We start from the raw sequence: 10,656 nt of genomic DNA on the forward strand, positions 1-10,656 counted from the left end.
TTGTAGAACATACTGGATCTTTTATCATCAAACTGAGGATTCTAACAAGGTCAAGGTCACATTATGACAACAACTTGGAAGTGAGTAACTTGTGTTTTCACCTGCACAAAAAGGCAGTAGTCACTGGAGGGGAAGACCACATGTGTTCACACAAGTCTCCTGCTGGGAGTTGTCCCTGCTCTGTGGGTGTCGGGGTCTTAAGCCCCCTTGCTCTTCTCGACCAGCGGCAAGGGAAGGGGACACTCTGGGATAGGTAGGGCCGACTGACCGCCTGCTCCCAGCCCTCCAGGCGGAGGACAATCAGACACGTCAGGGAGACCCGTCACAGCAGGAACTCGTTTATTGAGGAAATCGCACAGCTTTTATGTAGGGTGGGGGCTAGGCGGGAACCAATCAGCTTAAAGGTCAGCAAGGCAGGGGGGTTTACACAGGCGAGAGTCCCATTGGACTGTATGGCAAGCACGAGCTGATCACGTTTGCGAAACTACTGTTAACCAATCCCTGACGGTGGTCCGATTCATCATGATTAACTATTGAAACCGCCTTTGAGGCCTTGATCTTGCTCACTCGCCAGGGAGTAAGGAGTCAGCCTGAGTTAGTTAACATGTCATTAGTCCCAACATGTGGGGTCCCTCTGCCCAAGGCATGGTGGTTGGAGGGTGTTGTTCAGTGGCCAGTGGCAGAATGGGGAAGACGAATTCACACCTCTTTTATCCTTATGGTGCTTCTAGGGCCTTGGTACTCTGATACCTAGAGCTATTGTTTTTACGTTTCCTTAAACATGTTAAAAAGCTCTTTCGCTTTTCATTTAAAGCCCCTCTGCTGTCCATACAATTCAATTACAAGTGCATGTGGGCCAGGCAGGTCCTAGGGCCCCAAATCATATGACAGACACCATTCTGCATCAGGAATCCTCTTCCCGCCCACCGACTAACATGTTTGCTCCCTGGTTGACCTCACTGAGCCTGGATCTATTTTCTTCAGAATGACTTCTTGCAGAAGTCTCCTCTGGCAAGTCAATCTATCCACGTTCTCAATATGTTCTACACTCTAAATCTCATTTCAAACTCAGGAGGAGACTCTAATGACTGCTTGTCACTTGCTGTCTGTCCAGTATCCAAACAGCAGCACCTATTTCTTTTTGGGAATTGTCCTTTCTCCAAAGTTTGTTATCTTTGTGGAGGGCAACACCTGTCCCCTCCCACTGGAAGAGAGCGGATGATCTTTTTAGCCAATCAGTGCTCTTTTCTGGGACCCTGCCTCTTGAGTGAGTGACATGAAGGTGTGAGGGTGTGTATCAGTGGGTGGTGCAACCCACCAGCAGGGTAATTGCAGATGGAGATCCTGAGGGCTTGCTCTTGAATGTCATTAATGCCTACCAATTCTCTGGGCTTCTGGTAGTTTTATAATAAATCACTGTGTGTGTGTGTGTGTGTGTGTGTGTGTGTGTGTGTGTGTGTGTGTTTTACTGGTGACTGAACCCAGAGCCTCATGTATACTAGGAAAGTGCTCTACCATGAAGGGCTATATCACCAGTCCTAATAAGTTACCTTTAACATAAACTAGTTGGGGCGCATTTTTGTTGCACACTGTGAAGAATCCATACTGAAACTTGAATTGACAATGTAAATGTGGCAAAGAACATCTTTGTGGTCTTCTCTTGTCCCCTTTCCATTCCTTTCCCTCTTGGTTTCTCCTCTATTTCTAACTCCCAACGATCTTATGCTGCCCTTACTGCACAAGCCCTCTCATGGCCTGAGCTTGTTCTCTCCAGAGCCCTGAGGTCTGGATTTCTTTCTCCACCTTTTGCCACAACCCACAAAGCAATGTATTCTGGGCAAGGACTGCTGCCCAGGTGATCTGCACTGTTGGATGCCATAAAATCATATATCTTAAATCATAGAATACTCTTGAAATGAAGTCTTAAAGGCGGCAATCTGGGTATCAGGTAAATAGCAGTTTCTCTGGCCCACACTGAGTTTGAAAACTAGTGTTATAAGCCAGTTTATGATCCCCTCTTCCAAAGGCATTCATAGCTGTTGATGGTTTTGAATAGGCAGGGCAAAGAAAGGTTATTGTCTGGGTCTAAGGAGAACTAGAATCATCTCTTACCTCTGCCACCATCTCAGGGGGTGGCTTTAATCCAATCACAGAGACTTTTGGGGTTGCCATTTTTGATTTTGGAAAAACAAAGGTGTTGCTTTAGATTTTCTTTAAATTCCTTCCAGCACTAGGATGTAGCTATTACTTGTTATGGTGGTATTTGCATGTTCCTAGAAGATTCTTGAAGATTTCAGACTCTTGAGTTCCAAACATAAATTGACAGTGTCCAGAAACTGAACTTTATGACAGGTATCAGGAAAGATGTTTTGGAAGAAGGAGAGAGGAAAGGAAAGAAGAAAAGAAGTATCTCCAATTTGTTGATGCTTTTGTCAATTATAACTTCACAACCAATTCTTTTTCATTAGACAATGGAAGGGTCTAAGTGCCACATCAGCATGGTATAAAAGACTTCCTGGTATACTTTGATATTTGGCACAAACATAAGACTGATGACTTCCTTCAAGTGTGTGTGTGGCACTACCAACTCATTGCCCAATACCTTCCAGTGTCTGTGCAGCAATACCAACTTCCCTAGGAGAGCTTCGGTTCAAAGCACAGGCTCCACATTTTATCCTTGAGTAAATAAAAACCCCTCCTTGCCATTCTGCACGAGTGGAGGGAGCTTGGTGGCTTTCTGCTATATGGGTGCGTGTCTTCATATTCTGTCCCTTTCATCAGTGGGGATGTGTTTCTATTGTTACCTGGTTACAACTCTCACCAAGTAATGTTAGCCATGAGGTAGTAGTTACCCATCTTTTGACTCTTCAACAAAGACAATGCTTATAAAAGTTTTAAAATATTATCATTTAATTTCAACAATTATATGGAAGAAATACATTTTCCTTTTCATTGTACATGAGGAAATTGGGCAACGAGAAGCTCAGTAAATTTTCCAAAGTCACACAGCTATTAAGAGGCAGAGATGGGATTTGAACTTGCACTGATTTTCCTCAAAGTTCTTGTTGCTAAAAAGAACCTTGAATGAGATTTTTCAAGAGTGTGGGCAGATCATCTGAGGAATCGGAGGAAGATAAGCGCCTATTTCTCTCTATTCATTGTGACTTGGGCCTGTCTAAAAGCAGGAGATATAAGGCATGAGTGTTCCCCATAATATTTGCAGTTCATAAGTTAGAAATTAGCAATCAGTCCCTTTTCACGTAAGACACAATAATAGACACTGGCACAGTCCCTGCAATTTGGTTTGTGCAAAGAAAACAGGAAACAAGCCCATTTCAACTGCAGCTTCAGTCTGAGGAGGGCTGGCATCTGCCGACTGAGGGCTCGATTTTCTTGTCAATATTGTATTTACTATCCTGGTCACATGAGCAGAGAGAGAAGGATGAGTCACAGTTAACTGACTGCTAAATTAGGAAAATGTAATCCATTTGTTTCTTTCAAATTAGATTCCCCCAAAGCATTTTAGATTTTTTTTCCTCAGCAACCACAGCCACAACCTAAACAGCAAATGCATTCCCAAATTGTGCTCATCTTGCTCTCTATTATAAGTAAATAAATTATCATTTTGTAGCATTCTCTTCCTAAGTTGACAGGATTTTACGTATATTTATCTTCACTTTACAAATGCCAAATCTCTTCCACCTTGGTCTTACCCATGTCCACCCCTCACTGCTTACTTTTCAGAGCCATCAAAATATATCATGTCAGATGATGATTATTCCTGGTTAGCCACAGTGTAGTCCTTATCCAGTGAAAATCATAGATCAGTCACTCTGTAAGGGATGTGTTGGGTCACTCAATGCAGTCTTTTTTTCCCCCTGTACTGAGGCTCAAACCCAGGGCCTCACATATACTAGGCAAGCACTCTATCAAGCTACACCCTTACCCCCTTTGATTTTTTTTTTTTTTTTTTTTTTTTGAGACAGAGTCTTGCTAAGTTGCCTAGGTTAGCCTCAAATTTGGGATCCTCCTAGCTGGGATCCTAGTTAGCTGGGATTGCAGGCTTGTACCAACATGCCTAACTTTAACTTCCTCAAGTTATAGGTAAGGAAATAAGAGACCCAACAAGACTAGGCTATTGCATGAACTCGGGTTTCTGGATGTCCAGTTAACCATTATAGTCCCATTTTTCCTGTGCACACCAGCACAACTGAACATCAGTGCTATAGAGGAAACCTTGATTTGAAAGTGTCAGTTGCATGATGGTTAAATCAAACAAGCAAAAAACAAAACCCCAAACCAAAACCAAACAAAGAAAATAAGAAACACAAAAAGCCTACACAAATCAGGAGGTCCACACAGATTCCAGTTAGGCCATTCCCCAGGAGGGGTATGGTGGCAGGTGGGTGTGGGAAGCCACTCAGTTAGCAGAAACAAGCTTGGCTGAGCCTTGGAATACAGAGGTCTGACTCCCAGGAACTGGTAGTCATGAGAGACTGTTTCAGATAGCCTGTGGTATATGACTCTGTGCAGGTGGCTCACCACCTGAGGAAATGCTAATTCTAGAGCAAATGGCTTCCCTAACTCCACCCCATCCTGTTCCTCTCAGAAGAAGCTCCTCCCCTACCTGTAGGACTACAAATAAAGGGAAGGTGGGCTTCTCCATGTTGTTAGAGGCCAGATCTTGGCACAGCTCAATCCGTCACACCCCCTTCCATTTAAAAAGTCATTGGCTCCTGTGTTTATTTAATTAAATAAGTTTCTTAGTGATTAATCAATAGCTGGCACCATCCTCTGACAGAAACTCTTTCCCTCACCCACACTGGAAGTGGCAGGAACACCCCTGGGGGGGCGGGGGTTCTACAGGAAGTTGTTGTGCTTAATCTCCTAATCTGTATCTATCTTATAAAATTTGCTCACTTGAATCAGAGCCAGATTTCTCATTTTACCCACCTTTATTTAGCAATGAGATCAGCAAGACTTGGGTTTTTTCAAGCATAGTCACTAGATTGCCTGTTTTGGTCTTTATTTTTAAGGAATGTCTCTGCTCTTTGGAAACCACTGATGATGTTTCTCCTGATGAACGGGGATGTGTTTCCTTTGGTCCTGAACAGAGGAGGCACAATGTAGCCCATGGATCAGAGCAGCCTTCAGCAGTAATGTGGGCCAGAAAAAGGTACCCCTGAAACCATCCTTTCTCCTCACGGTCATCATTACCTCTTCATTTATGCTGAGCACTCGGATAGGGTCTTATGTGAATGCCTCACTTAATATTCTTGTGAATTTTTTTTTTCTTATTAATGAGAACATCTAGACTTAGGTTAAGAACTTGGTGTAGACCATTATAACTAATGAGAAACAACAATCTGAAGTGAGGAGTTTGACTCTGGAGCAACTGATCAACACACCATTGCAGGAGCTTTAGCCCACTCATCCTGAAGTTAGCTGATAGCCCAGTGTTTCCAGCAGTGTGTGTGTTTTGAAAGAGAGCGTCTATAGTCATAAGGGTCTAGGTCCTGGTTCAGATGCTCCTGCTTTCTGCTTGGACCATGGAAGTTAACTTTTCTGTCTCTAGTCCACTTCCAGGGTTGCTGTAAGCATGAAATTAAAAAGTTGTATTATCTTTGAAAATCCATAGAGCCACAAAAAAGATGTGGCAAATTTCTATGGTTTCTTCCCTTCTATCAAGGAGACCACTAGATGAACCCAGAGGAATGATCTATGCATTTAAATGGTGATTTTTAAAACAACAGGAGCCAGTCCTCATGCAAAGAGATTTTGGGGTGACGGTGTGGACTTCCTTTCAGTCATTTTGAGGAAGTAGGAATTTGTGTAACAAGGAGTTCTAGCACAGGACTAACAGCAGTCGAGCCAGACAGCTAGCTTGGGTGTAAATCTCAGTTTGCCACTTGCTCCTCATGGGGCCTGAGTGCTCTGTGGCCTGATAACTCTGTCCTTTGGTTTTCTTGTTTGTAAAATTAGATTATGGTAACAGAAAATCAAACTACCCAATTAAAAAATTGAGAAAGGACTCGTATAGATATTCTTCCAAAGAGGATATACAAATGGCCAAAAATGATATGAAAAGATGCTCAAATGTCTTCAGTCACCAGAGAAGAACAAATCAAAACTACAATGAGATATCACCTCTCAGCCAGTGGGATGGCCCTAATAAAAAGAGAAAATGACTAGTATCAGCAAGGACCTGAAGAAATAAGTACCTTTGTACATTGCTGATGCATATGTAAGGTCATACAGCTTTTGTGATTTGGTGGTTTGGTGATTCCTCAAAAAGTGAAATATAGAATTAGCATATGACCCAACAATTCTACTCCTAGGTCTATACCTAAATTATTAAAAACAGGCTTTCAAACAAACACTTATATATGAACATAGTAATATCTACAATATTTAAAAGGTGGAACTAGCCCAATGTTCATCCACTGGTGAATGGACAAACAAAATGTGTTATGTTCATCCAATTGTACACCATTTGGTCATGAAAGTGAACAACGTACTTTACTATCCTATAATATGGATGAGCCTTTGAAGCTTTGCACTACATGAAAGAAGCAAAACACAAAAACCATACAATGTTGAATCATATTAGTATTTAATATGTATGAAATATCCAGAATAGAGAGATCCACAGAGAGTGAAAGTTGATTAGTGTTTCCAGGGGTTGATCAGAGGAGGGAATTGAATTAGCTTCTTAATGGGTACAGTTTTTCTTTTTGGTTGACAATGTTCTAAAACCAGACAATGTTCTAAAATTAAATGAGTTCTAAACTTTGACAATGCTCTAAAACTAGATGGTGGTGACATTTGTGAATGTAATAAGTGTCACTTAGTTGTATACTTTAAAATGATTAAATGGTAAGCTTTTTTTGCTCTGTGTATTTTATCACAATTTAAAAAAGAGATCCTGGTAACATACCCCAAAGAGTTTTCAGACTTAAGTTACATGGTAAACACCAAATAATTGTTGTCAGTGATGGTATTGACAGGGATAAAGCCTGGGAGAAGATAGAAAGGGGATCCAAAAAGTCAGGATTGAAAATCTAGTGTGGAAAAGAAAGAAGTTGAAGCCTGGGAGGCCACGTCATGAGGAATGAGTCCAGAAATCGTGTAGGAGGACACAGAAGAGGTGATGTGGGATGGAAAAGGCATGTGCACGTGTATATTAAAGTAGGGGGAGTTATAGCAACCCTTTTGTAAAATTCTAAACAATGGGCTAATTTCTACAAAGCCAGCCTAAAGTCAATGGAAGGGCTGACATTTTGTGGCAAGAATCAGATCTATGAATTAAGTGCAGCATGCAAGTTCTACCTTGTGAAGTAACCAAGTTCACGTTAAAGGTTCCTCTCACTTAAACAGCAACAACAACAACATTTCTGGGTGAAATAAAAAAGCATTATTGGGGCACTTTGATCAGGATGGACACATTTGACAAGTAGTGTAGTAGATTTCAGGAAATGAGGATGTGATATCTGACCCTACCTCTGTCCAGCAGCAGCTCTGATTCTAGAATATTGTTTTCCTTTTTGGGAAGTGGATGGGTATCAGGGATTAACTCAGGAGCACTTGACTACTGAGCTACATCCGCAACCTTATTTTGTATTTTTATTTAGAGACAGGATCTCATTGAGTTGTTTAGTGTCTAGCTTTTGCTGAGGTTGGCTTTGAACTCTCAATCCTCCTGCTTTAGCCTTCAGAGACACTAGGATTATAGGTGTATCCCACTGCGCCCAGCTAGACTATTCCTGATAAAAACATTCCAAGGTGTGGTTCCAGAGTGAAAGAATAATTAGCTGTGGCCAGTTTTGCAACTCAAGGTGGCTCTCTGGGTTCTTTTATTTAAAAAAAAAAAAAAAAAATATATATATATATATATATGTATATATATTTTTAGTTGTAGACAGACACTATGCCTTTATTTATTTATTTATTTATTTATTTATTTATTTTTATTTGGTGCTGAGGATCGAACCTGGTACCTCACACATGCTAGGTGAACACTCTACTACTGAGCCACAACCCCAGCCCCTCTCTGGGTTCTTTTATGAAAAGTTACCTATCTCTCCTATCCACTTCACTCCCAGTCTTCCTTCACTCTCCCTCCCCTAATATTCTGGCCATGCTAGGCTAGATGTGATTATATACATTACACATAGGAAAAAGCTATAATTCTCAGGTCAAAACAGAAGGGAGAAGGAATAAGATATAACTCCTACAAACCCTTGTAATTCACAGCTATCTTACTTTTTGCTCTGTTTCTAAGCAGAGTACTTAGAAACTTCCTTCTGGAAGTTTCTTCCCTTCCCTTGGGAAGGGAAAATAAAATGTAGATTTGCAGCAGAGTAGGGTTAAAGAAACCTGAGCGGATGTTTTAGGGTTGGAGAAAGAGTGATAACTGTATTTAACAGCTGTATTTCTGTCTTGAAGTCCAGAGTGTTAAGTTGCTTATTGGCCAATGTTTCCAGCTTCCTCCCCACTCAGCCCTTATCCCACTCGTGAATTTTCTTCCAAAACCGGGTCTCTAATTACTAATTGAGAGTCCTTGTCAGTTGGGTTCCTGGATAGTTTATGAGAAAGAATTGGGACAATCAAGGAAGACAAGCTAGAGAAAAATGGGTGGGTTGATGGGAAGAAAGTGGGATAGATAGGGCAAATTGCCTGAAATGGCAATGATGGTCCACATAATGAAGAAAAGGAGAGAGAAACAGGGTCAGGATGGAGGGGCAGAGAAAAGCCTGTTCTGGGCTGTTCTGAGACAGTTTTGGATGTTGCATATTAGATGGTTGCATTGGATGATTGGATGGTTGTGACAGAACGGGGTTGGGGAGGAGGATGGGGTTTCAAGGGCTCTTGAGGGAGATTAAAGCTAGGATTAACTGCTAGCAGGCAGCCTGATTAGTCCTCCATGAACATAGAGATGAGACCACAGGAGATGAACTTATATTTGGGTAAATAAATAAAGAGACATGAAAGCCTTTCTGGTGTACCTTGTCCCTTGTTTTTTTTTTTTTTCTCCTTTTTTGTGGTACTGGGCATTGAACCCAAGGCCTTGTGCTTGCGAGGCAAACACTCTACCAACTGAGCTATCTCCCCAGCCCACTTGTCCCTTGGTTCTGAGAAAGCAACTGAGATAATGCCAAGATCATTGAATTAAATACATGGACAAAAATCTGTAGCTCCAAGAAGCTGAACTCTCCCTCAAGCCATTGGGGGTCGTATGGTTTACAGTGAGATGCTGAACGAGTTCATCTTAGTAGCAGCAATGTTTTTATCTGTGTTTGTATTAGATGGACTTGTATCTCTGCAAACCATGGTTTTGTTTTGTTTGTTTGTTTGCTCGTTCAGGGAAAATTTTCCTTCCCCACAAAGAACACAGGTTGAAACATCTCTACAGTTGTGGAAGCATGGAATATTCCAGGCAGTGCTACACTGAAGAGGACTCAGAAAAGATCTTGAGACACATTGGCTGGGAAATTTAACTCCAGTTGCATCCATTTGACCAGTCACTTCTGCCTTGCTTTCACAACCAAATTTCAGGGACATTTAAGTTCCTATAAGCTAGGGAAGAGTTTCAACTATTCGCCATGACTAAAGTTCCAAAGGACTCTGGTGATTTAAGTATCCAATTATTTTTTCTTATTTTTAGAAATGGATTTTTTTTTTAACATCTAAGAAAGAAAGCCTATTTCTTTTGATCTTTCAAAATGTTACAGCAAGGTTATTTGAGCTCTGGTTCTGGTAAAATCATCACTCCCCCCAAATCTATCGCTACCTCTTGTCTCATCTTAGGAATGATCAAAGGGATCACATATAGCATCCCCTCTAAAACCTGGAGCAAGGAGAGGGAACCACAGGCAGCCCCACGCTGTGGAATCTTTAGAAGACTGGCTTCATAGAAAACTTAGAATAACCGAACTGTAACTATATCTCCTATTTAGGCATGAGGGGCAGTTTCTTAAACTCCAGTTTTAAAATCAGTTGGGATCTTAAATCTCTCAACTTCCCACTCTCTCCTCTCTCGGTGACTTCTGAGGACAGTCCCCAAGTGGGGGAAAAAAAGAAAGTTACTGTGCTTTTAGTTCCTTTATGTTTCAAAACTTCTGAGTCAGAGGAAATTGTTTAACGACAATTTTATCCCAACATAAATACATGTGAGGGAGAGGAAGGAAGAAAAATCTCACCAGCTCACAAGAGCATTTTCCCATTCACTGTCCACTTTTGCTGACCTGACAAATTAGAGCATGCCATTTCCTCACAGCATTTCAGGCATTCTTTCAGCAATATTTTGAAAGAGGAAAAAAAGTCCGGTTTGCTCTTCATAAACAGGCCTCTTGGACTTTGATTCCCTGAACACAGTCCTAAGTTTGGAAACACTCCAAGTGACAGAAAATTGGCAGGTTCCTCATCATTGATTCCTCACTGGCTGGAGGGGCGGGGAGAAAGGGGTTCTGCTAGGAACTTGGCTGAGTTCTTTGCTTGGCGCCCGAGCCAGTTACTCAAAGTTCAAGGAACTTGACAGACAGAGGCTGCTTGTCTGGCGAGAGACTTGGACGTGCTGGTTCAGTCTGCCATCTCATGTCTGGATATTCTGTCTCCTTCCAGGGAAGCCTGATTTCTGACTAGGCTCGTGTTGGGTAT

The sequence above is a fragment of the Sciurus vulgaris genome (genome assembly GCF_902686455.1).
Source record: "Sciurus vulgaris genome assembly, chromosome: 1".
NCBI lineage: Eukaryota > Metazoa > Chordata > Mammalia > Rodentia > Sciuridae > Sciurus > Sciurus vulgaris.